This window comes from Mytilus trossulus, chromosome 13 (assembly GCF_036588685.1).
Source record: "Mytilus trossulus isolate FHL-02 chromosome 13, PNRI_Mtr1.1.1.hap1, whole genome shotgun sequence".
Classification (NCBI taxonomy): Eukaryota; Metazoa; Mollusca; class Bivalvia; order Mytilida; family Mytilidae; genus Mytilus; species Mytilus trossulus.
The window spans coordinates 35,319,195-35,332,355 of record NC_086385.1 but is presented as its reverse complement, the minus strand read 5'-3'; the positions used below and the strand labels follow the sequence as shown (position 1 = coordinate 35,332,355).

Here is a 13,161-nt window from a genome sequence, read left to right as displayed (position 1 = left end):
GTATGTAACCTTCTTAACAACACCCTTTGAAAAGAAATAAAACAATAAACAAATGAAGAACCTCAATAACAGAAAAAAAAAGCAAAAATAACAAAAACAGAGCATCGATAGTTGACGAAGCCACACATTATCAGTACACATGAAGACCTATTTTTTTTTATATATAAAAATACCATTTCAGAATAATTCTGTCAAATGTCACAACCCAACGTTCACATGAACTGACAAGGCGTCTTCAAACTCATTATATGGTTTCCTACTTAATATAACCCCTCGTGTATCATCAACAGAATCCAATCGGAAATATAAATCTGAATGCAGTGCCATGTCCTTAAGGTCATTACATTGCTTTTTTTACGATGTTAAACTTTTCTGTCTATTTTGCGTATCTAGCCTTGCAGCTTCTATTCATACATATATTATGTTCATTGAAACCCAACACACCAAAACATAGACAAATGATGATCCTTAACAAAATATATTAGCTTTTATGGATAAACATATGATAGCATTCAACAATAATCTTTACATAATTGTTTTTCCTTACAATAGTTTCCAAAATGAATAGTACACAATTTCCTCAAGCAAAATAATAGTCCTTTGAAACTAGTCTTGTCAACACCATATTAATTTATAAAAATATTTCATATAGAAATAGAAGAAATATATCTTCAGGTGGAAATGTTTAATTGTTTTTTTTATATAAAATAGACGGGCCGGGGCTTTTTTTTTTTTTTTTTAACTTTATGACAATAATTTAAGCATCAGACGTCATAGTCGTTAACAATTGTAGTCTACGAATAAGTGAGAACATAGGCCTACTTCTTGTTTAGTAATTTTCTTCTGGTCATATTCATAAACGCGTTTATAATGAATGATAAATAAATTCTAAAAAATTCCTTCTGTTCGGAGGATTATTATTCAAGAGGTTTTTGACTTTATTTGTCAATAAGAAACTCTGTAAATGACACAAAGACAGTTTATTTGTCAATAATTTAATTTTGAATGTAATGCGTCTCCTGATTAGCTGACGTTATTTTGTTATCAGCCCATAGACATAATTTAGTCAGGTGACCGTGATGTCGTCAACGTTTTTCCATAGTTTTCTACGATTTAAAATGGAATTTAAAATTCAATTTTAAGAAATGACTGTAATATTTTTTTCTGCCTATTCGAAATAACATAAAAAATGTGTGGCACACTGTTAAAAAACCCGCTACGCGCTTTATTCAGTGTGCACCAATTTTTTTATGTTGTTTCTTCATAGACAGACAAAATATTACAGTCATTCCTTAATTAAATTGTTACAATACATGAGATAATCTGTGAAAAATCTTATTAGCGTTTATGTCATTGATGATATTCAATGATATCAGAAAAGACTCTTAGAGATCACTTAAACTGTAAATACTATAAAACACGAGAAGACCTTCAATAAAAAATAAAAAAGAACCCGATTTTTTATTTAATTGATTAAAAAACAAGACAGCTAACTTTAAGAATCAAAAGTAGTGGCTAATAAAACTGTACAATATTAATCATTTAGATAACATTTTGTGTATTTTCCAACATACAATGTATTAACCATCATCAACGTCCCTTCTCGGACACTACCACCACATACAAAAAGAAGAAAAATTAACACCACTTAAGGGGATACAGAACACCTTAGAAAAGATAACTCTTACTCATAGTCTAATTCATTGCTACGTTTTAAAATTATGTGCAATATGCAAGCTTTAAGAGATTATGATCAGAATGTATACAGTATTGCAAAGACCAGCAGTACACCCTTTGTTATTCATTTAATCATTTAATTCATTTAAAACTGCCCATTGTCCATAAATGAATCCTCAATGAGACATAACAGGGAAATTACCAAAAGAAAACCAGGACGTTAGAAAAGGAGAGAAACATAAAGAGAAAGGACCATAACTGTTTTTGTATTTTACTTGGCAATGCCTAGGTTTTAAATAAAATGAAATAAAGTACAAAAAGTCAAAAGTCTAAGGATGCTACCATTTGATTTACGGAGGTCTAGGATTTAAAATTTTGTCCTGGATTTTTTTTAATAGTTTTAATCCTCATTTATATTGTCCTGCATCTTTTATTATCAATTCTTTACGGACCTTCAATTTTTATTAGTTTACTGAAATTGTTTTCAAAAATTATCATCCTGCTTCTTATGTCAAATTACTGATCCTACCTTTGGTTGTTCAAAAGCATGTCTTGCCTTTTTTCAAATTTTATCCAATCCCCCCTTCTCAAATGAGGGTAGATAGGACCTTTATCGGGACTCCGGAATAGAGTGTGTTTAAGGTCTGACCCTTTTGAGATCTGGATTTTCTTTTTTCGAATTTCGGGATGTTGGGATCTACATTCGGGACCTCAGGAATCGATTTGAAGCCGGGATTTCGGGATCAGGACCCCTCCTATCCCCCTCTCAAATGGTATATCCCTCCGACAATAAAATTTTAACCAAATAAATAAAAATCCCTGAACAATTACTCAATGCTTATGTTCGCAGATCTTCTTATCAAATTGATTAAATCAAAAATGAATTGACTCCAAAATACTTTTTTTAAATGAAGCATGTAGTCTTTAATGAAATGCACTACTAAAAATACATGTAGTAATGTATAAAAGATTACGAATAATTTATAATTTTACAATTGCTGTCATATTTTTTTAAAGGCAATTGAATATCTTGTTGCCTAATTTATATTCATGTTAAAAAAGTTAGAAGATACCCAGAGCATCATTTACATGTTACGGAACAAGGCAAACAAAAAGAAAAAACAACAACATCCGATTCAGTCCAAAAAACACGACACCTATTTTTGCTTTCTTAATTCATCTGAATAAAAACAAATCTATATCTTTCTAGTATCTTTTTCCAACCTTTATCCTGACAGGTGTTGAAAATTAACGGATGTTTTCTATTCTGTCCGCAATTTTAGGGAAAGTAAAATATATATTTAGAATCATAGTTGAAACTGAAACTACACATGAGTGTTATAAATAGAACATGTTATTTTCGCTTTATCAAAATTAAATTTCAAAGGGATAGCAATTTGTTTTATCAAATGCAGTTTTGAAATAAATATAAAAAAGAAAGTGTCACAGTGGTGACAAGGGGTGTTTTTGTAAGTGACAAGTGAATATGTTTCTTCTCAAGTCTCAATTCGAGATTATTACTGAATAGAGATATCATTCTCTATAATAATAAGGGGCTCCAAAAATATTGTGAAACTTGTAATTGCCGTGCTTTTAACTAAACACCAGTTGTATTTAATTTTCATAACCTCTGTAGAAATACTAAAATAAATCTATGTTTAACGAACTTGAAATGTAACAGTAAAAGGATTTTGCTTAGACAGCTCTATATCATCTTTCATGGGCCGTGGTTCTTTGCACCAATGTTTTTTTCGTTAAGTTTTGAATTTTACATTTTGTATATTTTAGAATCTGGCCAAAATACCAATAAATTGAAAATCTTGCCAACTTTAAAGCTTTTCCCTATGTATCATGTGTATTTTTGGCGTGTCATGCTTTTAATTTCAACAACTCGTATCTCAAATCAATAATTAGTTACATCTTTTTTTTGGCTCCTTCTAATGAAAGTTGGGGGGAGGGAGTTATTGTTTTACCCCTGTCCGTCCCATTATTGGTATTTAGTTATTTGGCATAACTCATCGTACTGTTTGATTCCTAGGAAGTTTTCATTTTGCTGTCTGTTGAGTGATTAGGTACGCTCTCATTAGCCGTGGTGCTTTGATTTAAGTACGTACACTTCGCTTCAAAAGAAACGATTCCCTTTTCAAATTTTATGTGAATACATGTCCATTATATATTCCGTGTGCATTTAATGGGTTGACATGTCCTAAAATTTTTCTATATCGTTTATTTTCGATTAAAGCTTATGTAATATGATTTTTTAAAATAAATATGAATTTATTAATTCATTAAAGTCATGGCTCGTACAAGTGTTTCTTACCAAAAAACACAATTACGTTCCTGAGGTCAAAGTTCAAGGTCACATAAAGGTCAACATTTGAAGAAGGTACAACAACTCATGATGATACATACCCATGCCAAAGATGTAAGGCCTAGGTTAAAGGGCAAAAAAGTTATGGCTTACATGGTTGTATTTTAAACGAAAAAAAACATAAAAATGAGGTCACTCTTGAACGTCACACAAAAGGTCATCATGATGCAAGACACTTTACCCTGTGATGATACATCCACGTGCCAAATAGCTAAGTCCTAGTTCAAAAGACGAACAAAAATATGGCCATAATGTACTTTTTGAATAGATTTTGCTCTTATTTAATTTTAGGGTGTGGCGTTATTTAAACTTAAGTCCCCAAAAATCTAACGGTTAAATTAAAAAAAAAACGACTAATATAGCACTCCAAATGCTTAGTTTTATGAAAAAATTAAACGACACATTTAAAAAAAAAATAAAAAAATCTTCAAATTCTAGAAGCATTTTGGTGCTGATTCTGATACCCCCTTTTAAAGTTCTGGCAAAATTTAAAATCCGGAATAAAAAAAACTTACAAGAAAGAGGTGCATGTATCAGTGAACTTATAATCACCTCAGCTATCATTATTAGCTTTGCTATTCTCAATTCAGGATTAAGTTTTTTTGAAATTAGCTTACTCAACTCTATACCGATATTTCAGAAACTTCCAATTTTGGCCGATACTAGTATGTAAAAGATGCCATATTCGACATGCGAAATCTTTTAAACCTATGGTTCAAATCTTTTAAAATTTTTACAAGATGTTTAGGTTGGCCTAGTTAATCAATGAAAAAAAATTAAGAAAAATTAAACGCCAGGATTTTTTTGGGGTATAGTGTTGGGTACCCCCTTAATAGCAGAAAGAAAACCAAAAGCCAAAAAAAAAAAACACCAAAAGAACACAACAAAACAGAACAGAACAACGATAAAAATAAAGAAACAATACTTAAAACAAAAAAGTAGCAAAAAATATAATCTGATCAAATTTTTTTAGTGTTCTTTAACCACTTCAAGTAATTCTATTAGATATCGGTTATGTACGTAATACATACATACATATAACTTAAATAAATACACACATGTAAATACATAATTATGTTCTAGACAGGACAAGAGACCACACAAACCGTCAATCTTTTTAATACTTTTTTTTGTTCTATGTTTTCTTCTTCTATTGTTGTATTTTCATTATATGCATTTTACATTTTACCTCCTTCTTTCATGTAGTTACTCATTAACTCTTGTTCCATACCATTGTAACATAACATGATATACTAATGTAATCGTCAATTGGAATTGGTATTTCAAGGAAACGAATAAATATAAACTATGACCAGCTTGTTTCCAAATCCTAATATTATTGTGTATTTTTATAAAAAAAAAGAAGATGTGGTATGATTGCCAATGAGACAACTATCCACAAAAGACCAAAATGACACAAACTTTAACAACTATAGGTCACCCTTCAACAATGAGCAAAGCCCAAACCGCATAGTCAGCTATAAAAGGACCCGATAAGACAATGCAAAACAATCCAAACGAGAAAACCAACGGCCTTTTTTATGTAAAAAATGAACGAAAAACAAATATGTAACACATAAACAAAAGACAACCACTGAATTACAGGCTCCTGACTTGGGACAGGCACATACATCAATAATGTGGCGGGGTTAAACATGTTAGCGGGATCCCAACCCTCCACTAACCTAGGACGTTTTTTTTGTTGATATATTTGTAATGATTTTGAATATGTTAAAACAAGCCGTTCACGACCTACAACAACGAGAAAATAAAACAAATACGGAAAAACAACACGAAATTAAAATATAAACAAATACAAACAAAACACTAATCAAAACAAAAACAAAAAAACACCCATAAAACTAAGAGTCGTTTAAGTAAATACACAACTTGCACAGTGATTCCATGTTGATATTAAAAATGTTTTGTCTAAAAGATTTTTTACATATTTTATACACGTAATAATTTACTTCACGAATCTTATTACATAAGATTTCATTGAATTTTGATTTTACAGATTTGACAGATTTCACTGCGATGAATTCAAGATTTATATATTCGATGACTTTTGAAAATGTCCTTTGATCACGAAAGCTCATCACCACACTTCTTGTCACCAGGGTACATACATGTATCAAAATGAGTACATGTAGTTTGCCATATGTTGCCATACATTATCAGTATCATCTATACATATGTATAGTTTTTTATACAAACATATTTCAGAATTAATCTGTCAAATGTCACAACTTAACGTTCACATGTACTGACAAGTAATCTTCAGACTTATTATACGATATATATCAATTCATTTAACTGCTTGATATACATTCACCTGGGTAAAGCTGATGACCGTTACTGCATTCACGGTCATCCCAGGATGTCGGATGAAAAATTAGGGCAGTATCTGTATTGTCTGTTAAAGGGTTTCTACAAATGTATATCATTGTCTTTACAAAACATATATTGATGTGATGTTTTTTTTATAAAAGATTCACACGGAAATCACAAATTACTATCGAGAAATGTGTATAAAACGGGAAATTGGATTTGAAAAGGATGTTTGACCGTAAATCACAATCGATATGACCGTAACAGGATCGGCAATTCATAACAAGGGTGACGTAATTGGTTAACAGATGAACGTACTTCCAAAAGTAGACCGTAACTTTTAGGGATATAAATAATTACGTTTAATCAATTTCTTTTTACCCATTAAACGTTTTTTAAGTTTAGCATGTTCATACAACGATAGTAAATTGCATATTTCTTATGAATAAATAAGTATTTAAACATTTTAATACAAATTGACAGCGACAGACAGGAAGTTGAAGAAAAAAAACATCATCAATTAAACATATAAATATCCGGTAATCGAGCCTATGTAAAATTGAGAATGGAAATTGGGAATGTGTCAAAGAGACAACAACCCGATCATAGAACATACAACAGCAGAATGTCATCAATAGGTCTTCAATGTAGGGAGAAACTCCCGTAGCCAGAGGCGTCCATCACTGAGCTTGCCCTTAAACAAATATCTATAGGTACTAGTTCAGTGATAATGGACGTCATACTTAACTCCAAATAATCATAATAATACAATAGAAACTAAAATCAAATCAAATACAAGACCAGAGGCTTCTGACTTGGGACAGGCGCAAAATTGCAGCGGGGTTGAACATGTTTTTGAGATCTCAACGCCCCCTATACATCTAGCCAATGTAGAAAAGTACACGCATAATTATGCTTTGTAAAGTAAATGGTATAGAAACCCTTTAACAGGCAATACAAATACTAATTCTTCATCCGACATCTTGGGGTGACCGTGACTGCAGTTACGGTCATCAGCTTTACCCCAGTGTTTATTGTTACCCCTCGAGTATCAATCATCATTAGAATCAAAGCTGAAGTATAAAGCTGTATCATGTCATTTATGTTTTTTACGATGTTAACTTTTTTGTTTATTTTGCGTCTTTAGCCTTGCAGCTACATACATATATTACGTACATTAACACTCACAATGTCACATCATTGACACAATATGCTCCTTTACTAAATATATTAGTTTGTATTTATAAATATACGATAGCATTCAACAGTCACCTTTAAAGAATTGATTTTCCTTACAGTAGTTTCCGAAATGAATACACAATTTCCTCAAATTAATGTTAGTCCTTTGTTGTTAGGCTTGTTAATACCATACTTATCTAAAGACATATGTTTAAAAGAAAAAGTAAGAAATATATCTTAAGGTCAACATTTTCAATAATTTTTTTAGGATGAAAGGCTTCTAAAACTTTGAACGTAATTGGTACTAATAAGTTAGTATAAGAAGTAACATTCATTAAGAATGGTATGCTACGAATAAGTGGGATTTAATAATCATCTTCTTGTTATATTGATGAAGGTTTTGGTTATGAAAAATGATTTTTAATAATTCTATTTTTTTTAATAAGTAATGAAGACCTTCTTTGAAATGGATTTATTTTCAAGACGTTTTTGAATCAGTGACTCTGTAAATGACAAAAAAAAGTTATCAAAGGTACCAGGATTATAATTTGGTACGCCAGACGCGCGTTTCTTCTTCATAAGACTCATCAGTGATGCACAGATCAAAACAGTTAAAAAGCCTAACAAATACAAAGTTGAAGAGCATTGAGGACCCAAAATCGCAAAAAATTGTTCCAAATACGGCTACGGTAATCTACTCCTGGGGGTAAGAAAATCCTTAGTTTTTCGAAAAATTCAAAGTTGCAAAACAGAAATTTATAAATTTGACCATATTATTGATATTCATGTCAACACTGAAGTGCTGACTACTGGCCTGGTGATACCCTCGGGGACGAAAAAGACAGTTTGTGTGTCATTTAATGTGGAATAAATGGAACGGAAGCTGAAGCATTTTTTTGTGTTTTTATTTCATTGATGATTTTAAACGATTTTATGAAACCCTCTTAATTATCACAACAATAAAGAAAAATGAAAAACATGAACGGAAAAACGGATTTGTTGATTGTATGTGCTCTCCCATTATGATTAGTGTAATAATTTACCAGATGTACATTGATTAAGTTCATTGAAATCCAAAACACTACAACATCGACACAGGATGCTATTATACTAAATATAATTAGTTTTTATGAATTAATATTGTAAGGCATTCAGCAATACTTTTTAAGTATGGAGTTTCTTTTCTTTAGTGTCCGAAATGAATACACAATTTCTTCAAACTAATAACAGTCCTTCGTGACCAAGCTTCTTAACACCATATATATCTATAGACATTTATTATATAAAAGAAAGAAAGATTTCGCAAGGTCAAAGTGTTTATTCATTCATATAATAGAAGGCTTCTTTTACTAAGAATGTAATTTTCTAACAACAATGAGTTAGCTATTAGAAGTTACATTCATATAAGATGTATTTTGAGAAAAAGTGGGAAAATTGATCTACTTCGTGTTTAATAATTATCTTTTTTGTCATATTAATGAAGGCGTTTTTAATAATAAAAAAAAAATAATAATTTGAAATTTGTTCTTATTCATATGGACCTTCTGTTTTTGTATCCGAAAGGTTCTTGACTTTATATGTCAGTCAGAGTCTATGTGAATGACAATATGAAGATATATGTGTCATTAAAGTGTTGAAATGGGATAATAGCTGAAGAATATTATTAATTTTTTATTTCATGGATGAAATTTAAGAATTTTATGAACCCCTCTTGATTATCACAATAACGTAAATGAAAAAATATGAGGAGAAGACCTTCATGTACAAATATAAAAAGAACCCATAAACATATCATATCAATAAAAAAAAAGCAGGACCTTGACGAATTTACAGAGGTGGGTTCCTATACAATAATGTAAAGAAAAATGAAAAACCTGAACAGAAAAAAACGGATTTGGTGATAGGATGTGCTCTTCAATTAAAATAAGTTTATTAATTTACCAGTTGTGCATACATTTAGTTCATGGAAATCCAAAACACCACAGCATCGACGCAGGATGCTTCTGTACTAAAAATAATAAGTATTTATGTATACTATTCAAGAAACGAAACGAAACACGACTTTAAAATAAAATTCATCGTAATGTATTAAAAATAAGACAAAATTAGATACACTATTTAAAAAAGCCTTCATTCGCAATGTATACGCATGTGATAATGTGATCAGAATTTGTCGGAAAGTATCTAAATTCCGTGTAAACGGTCATAGCGTGCAAATTAGTTTTGTCGAAAGTTGAATAAAAAATTGACACATAATTTTCTAAGTACTAAAAAAAAATTTAAATTTGATAAAAAATATTCAATATGCTAATCAAGTTATGTTCATGTTGTACCAAATGGGTTGAAATATTTTTTTTTCCCATTTTTTTGGAAAAAAGTGTTTTTTGAAATCTCAAAAAATGCACAACAAAACTTAATATTTTCGTCTCAAATCAATGCTTTATATATGAAAACGATACACTGTCAATTTGGAACCTTTTAGATTCGTTTTAAGATTGTTACCGCTTTTTGAATATATCTTTACACAAACTGTCTATGGTAAATCAGTTGATGATGAATACATTTTAACGATTTCTTGTGGGGACAAACTTTGCTTAACAAATACACGAAGAAACTGTATGATTTTTAAATACAACTTGATGGCAAACACTGTCTTTACCTTTGAATGAGAGGTTGGAATTATTAGTTGGAACTTTTGTTTACTAAAATTGTCATTTTATGTAAATTTTGTAAAAAAAAAGCCAAAAAACGTCACGAAAGCAAAAATATTTTTTTTAAACGGATTTATGTTTCCAGGTGTAATACCACCATTGATTTTTCCCTATTAGTCTTTGTTAAATTGGCACTTTTAAAAAAATTGTACAGTATTTACCTTTATTTCAACCAAAGAAATACTTTGCATGAATAAAGTTTAATCCTTTCCAGTGCTACAGTGAAAATTTCACACTACATTTCATTGCATATAAGAAAGTAACCTGCACCGGAAGTAAACAACCAAATTTTTACCAGATTATTTACTGGTTACCTGCTTTGGTAACTATGTAACCTTAACTTTCCAAAATATTTTATAAGACCATCAAATAAAAAAAGAATGATGCTTTCAGACACCCAACATACATGTTTATGACTCAGAAAAATTTAAGTGCATTGAAATGCAGGGTTAATTTTCTACAACTGTCAAATTCAAGGGAATATTTTTTTAGACCTACTTTCGTATGCAACCGGATGTGGCTTATCATGATTTGGTGGTATTACACCTAAAGAACACCTAATTGTCAAATAAACTTAATGTAATTTTTTTCCCTCCAATTGCAAGTTATTTCAAGCATAAATGCCAAGTTTTGTCTCAGTCAGGTCTATAGTTTCAGAGAAAACCACTATAATGTAAGGCCATATCCTACGGCGATTTCAGTCTAATTTCTTCAAAAAATCCTTATTTCAGTGTATCATTATAAAATGCAGTGTTGACTTATATCTGATCATATACTCATGATCTAAGCATTCAAACAATTAAATAAGATACAAAAGACAACTTTAAGATGATATACAATTTTATTGCACCTTTTAGAGTTCATTTGAAGGTCTGTTTTGGTCTGTTTTTGGTCCATTTTTCCTTCTTCCTTCTTTTTTCATCAAAACTTGGTATCTTTTGCCTAAAAAATAAAACAAATGTAATTATTTTCCCAAAAGAAATGAGAGACATGTAATGTCAAATCAATAATTAAAGTGTTTTAGCTGAAAGAACTGTCTCTATAAATGTTAACAGTCTCCACCGAAGTTTCTATAAGCCCTTATGTGTAACTTGAGATTTTGGTCTGTTCCCCGAGTATGACAAATAACGGTTCCCTTTCAGTCAACAATTTATTGTTACTGATATCAATGTCATTTCATTTATTTATTGCAGTATATTTCTAATAGATTTACACCAAAAAAAGTCCACCTTCTTGTATTTTACATTAGAAAATGGGGAGAAAGAGTAATAAAAAATACATCAAAATGGTTTAAAAAAGGGTTATGTCCCTTTGAATGCGGGTAAAAAAATAAATTGGTAAGAATTATAAAATTTAGGTATGTGAGACTGGATCCTGATATATATGTATAAATCCAAGGCAAGTGTTTAGATGATATTTTGTCGGTGCAAAATACAGACGGCACAATGGCAAATTGTAAACTTTTGCGGCCAAAAAAAAAAAAAATGACATTAGTTGATACATACCTCAATGCTAAAGTGTCATCTGCAGACCAGTTCACATATAAGATTTTTCAACAGAATGCTTGTCACATCATGGTTAACACTGAAATGAAAAATCACATGTTGTATAAACAAAATTGTTAGGGTGATTTAAAATTTGACACAGAGGCTTACGTAAAATGGTGATTTGCATGGCAAGCTATAAGAAAAGTCTCAATGTAATATATGTATGTTGATTCAAAAGTGTATTTCATAAATTATATCATATGAAGAAAAATAGGACTTCTCTTTTAAACCATTATTGTTTTACCATTTTAAATCAAACAGTCTTGGTAGGATTTGTGTTTTCGACACCTTGTTGGGTGTGTACTACGACAAACTTGGCGGTCTTGGTTAATATGAGGCGGCTCGAAAGACAAGTGCTCAGGGTTAATGCATCTCTTCTGATGACAAAGATGAGACACATGAAATTCATCTGATATGTCAAATTTCTCAGTGTGCAACATGTATGCAAATCTGTGACCATACAAGGTTTTTTTTTTCTGTCCCAAGGAAACCTAACACTATACACTGAATACAGCCTTGTCTGTCCACCCTTTTGACTTAGCAAACATCCGTAAACCCCCATTTCAATGCAATTTTCCCTCAAACGTGATTTCTGTGTCTCAATCCATTCGGAATAGTCCATTTTTACAGCGTATGAACTAGTTTAGTAATAATTTTTAAAAATGAAAGTACAATAAGGTCACGAGTGCACGTGTTGTTTCCCTAAATAGGTGTAATACCACCATTGATTTTTCTCTATTAGTCTTAGTTAAATTGGCACTTTTAAAAAAATTGTACAGTATTTACCTTTATTTCAACCAAAGAAATACTTTGCATGAATAAAGTTTAATCCTTTCCAGTGCTACAGTGAAAATTTCACACTACATTTCATTGCATATAAGAAAGTAACCTGCACCGGAAGTAAACAACCAAATTTTTACCAGATTATTTACTGGTTACCTGCTTTGGTAACTATGTAACCTTAACTTTCCAAAATATTTTATAAGACCATCAAATAAAAAAAGAATGATGCTTTCAGACACCCAACATACATGTTTATGACTCAGAAAAATTTAAGTGCATTGAAATGCAGGGTTAATTTTCTACAACTGTCAAATTCAAGGGAATATTTTTTTAGACCTACTTTCGTATGCAACCGGATGTGGCTTATCATGATTTGGTGGTATTACACCTCCATAATGATTAAGTATTACCACCTTCAACTATTGGTCCAATAAACGGAAAAAATTATCTTTACTTTGAAAAAAATCTTGTATCGTTTCTTTTGTTGACTAGTATATTAATATTATAAGGTATTCAGCAACACCTTTTTAAGAATTATTTTTCATTACTTTAGTTTCCAAAA

The 13,161-nt window shown here is 30.7% G+C and overlaps 1 long non-coding RNA gene across 1 annotated transcript; it reads right to left on the bottom strand.

The window, feature by feature from the left end:
- Nucleotides 1–11,091: 11,091 nt before the first annotated feature.
- Nucleotides 11,092–12,921, bottom strand: LOC134695409 (uncharacterized). Its single transcript, XR_010102756.1, has 3 exons — nt 12,603–12,921; nt 11,775–11,853; nt 11,092–11,211 (listed from the first exon to the last, which is right to left on the bottom strand). It is a non-coding gene; the product is annotated as an uncharacterized LOC134695409 (long non-coding RNA).
- Between the last annotated feature and the right edge of the window lie 240 nt (nt 12,922–13,161).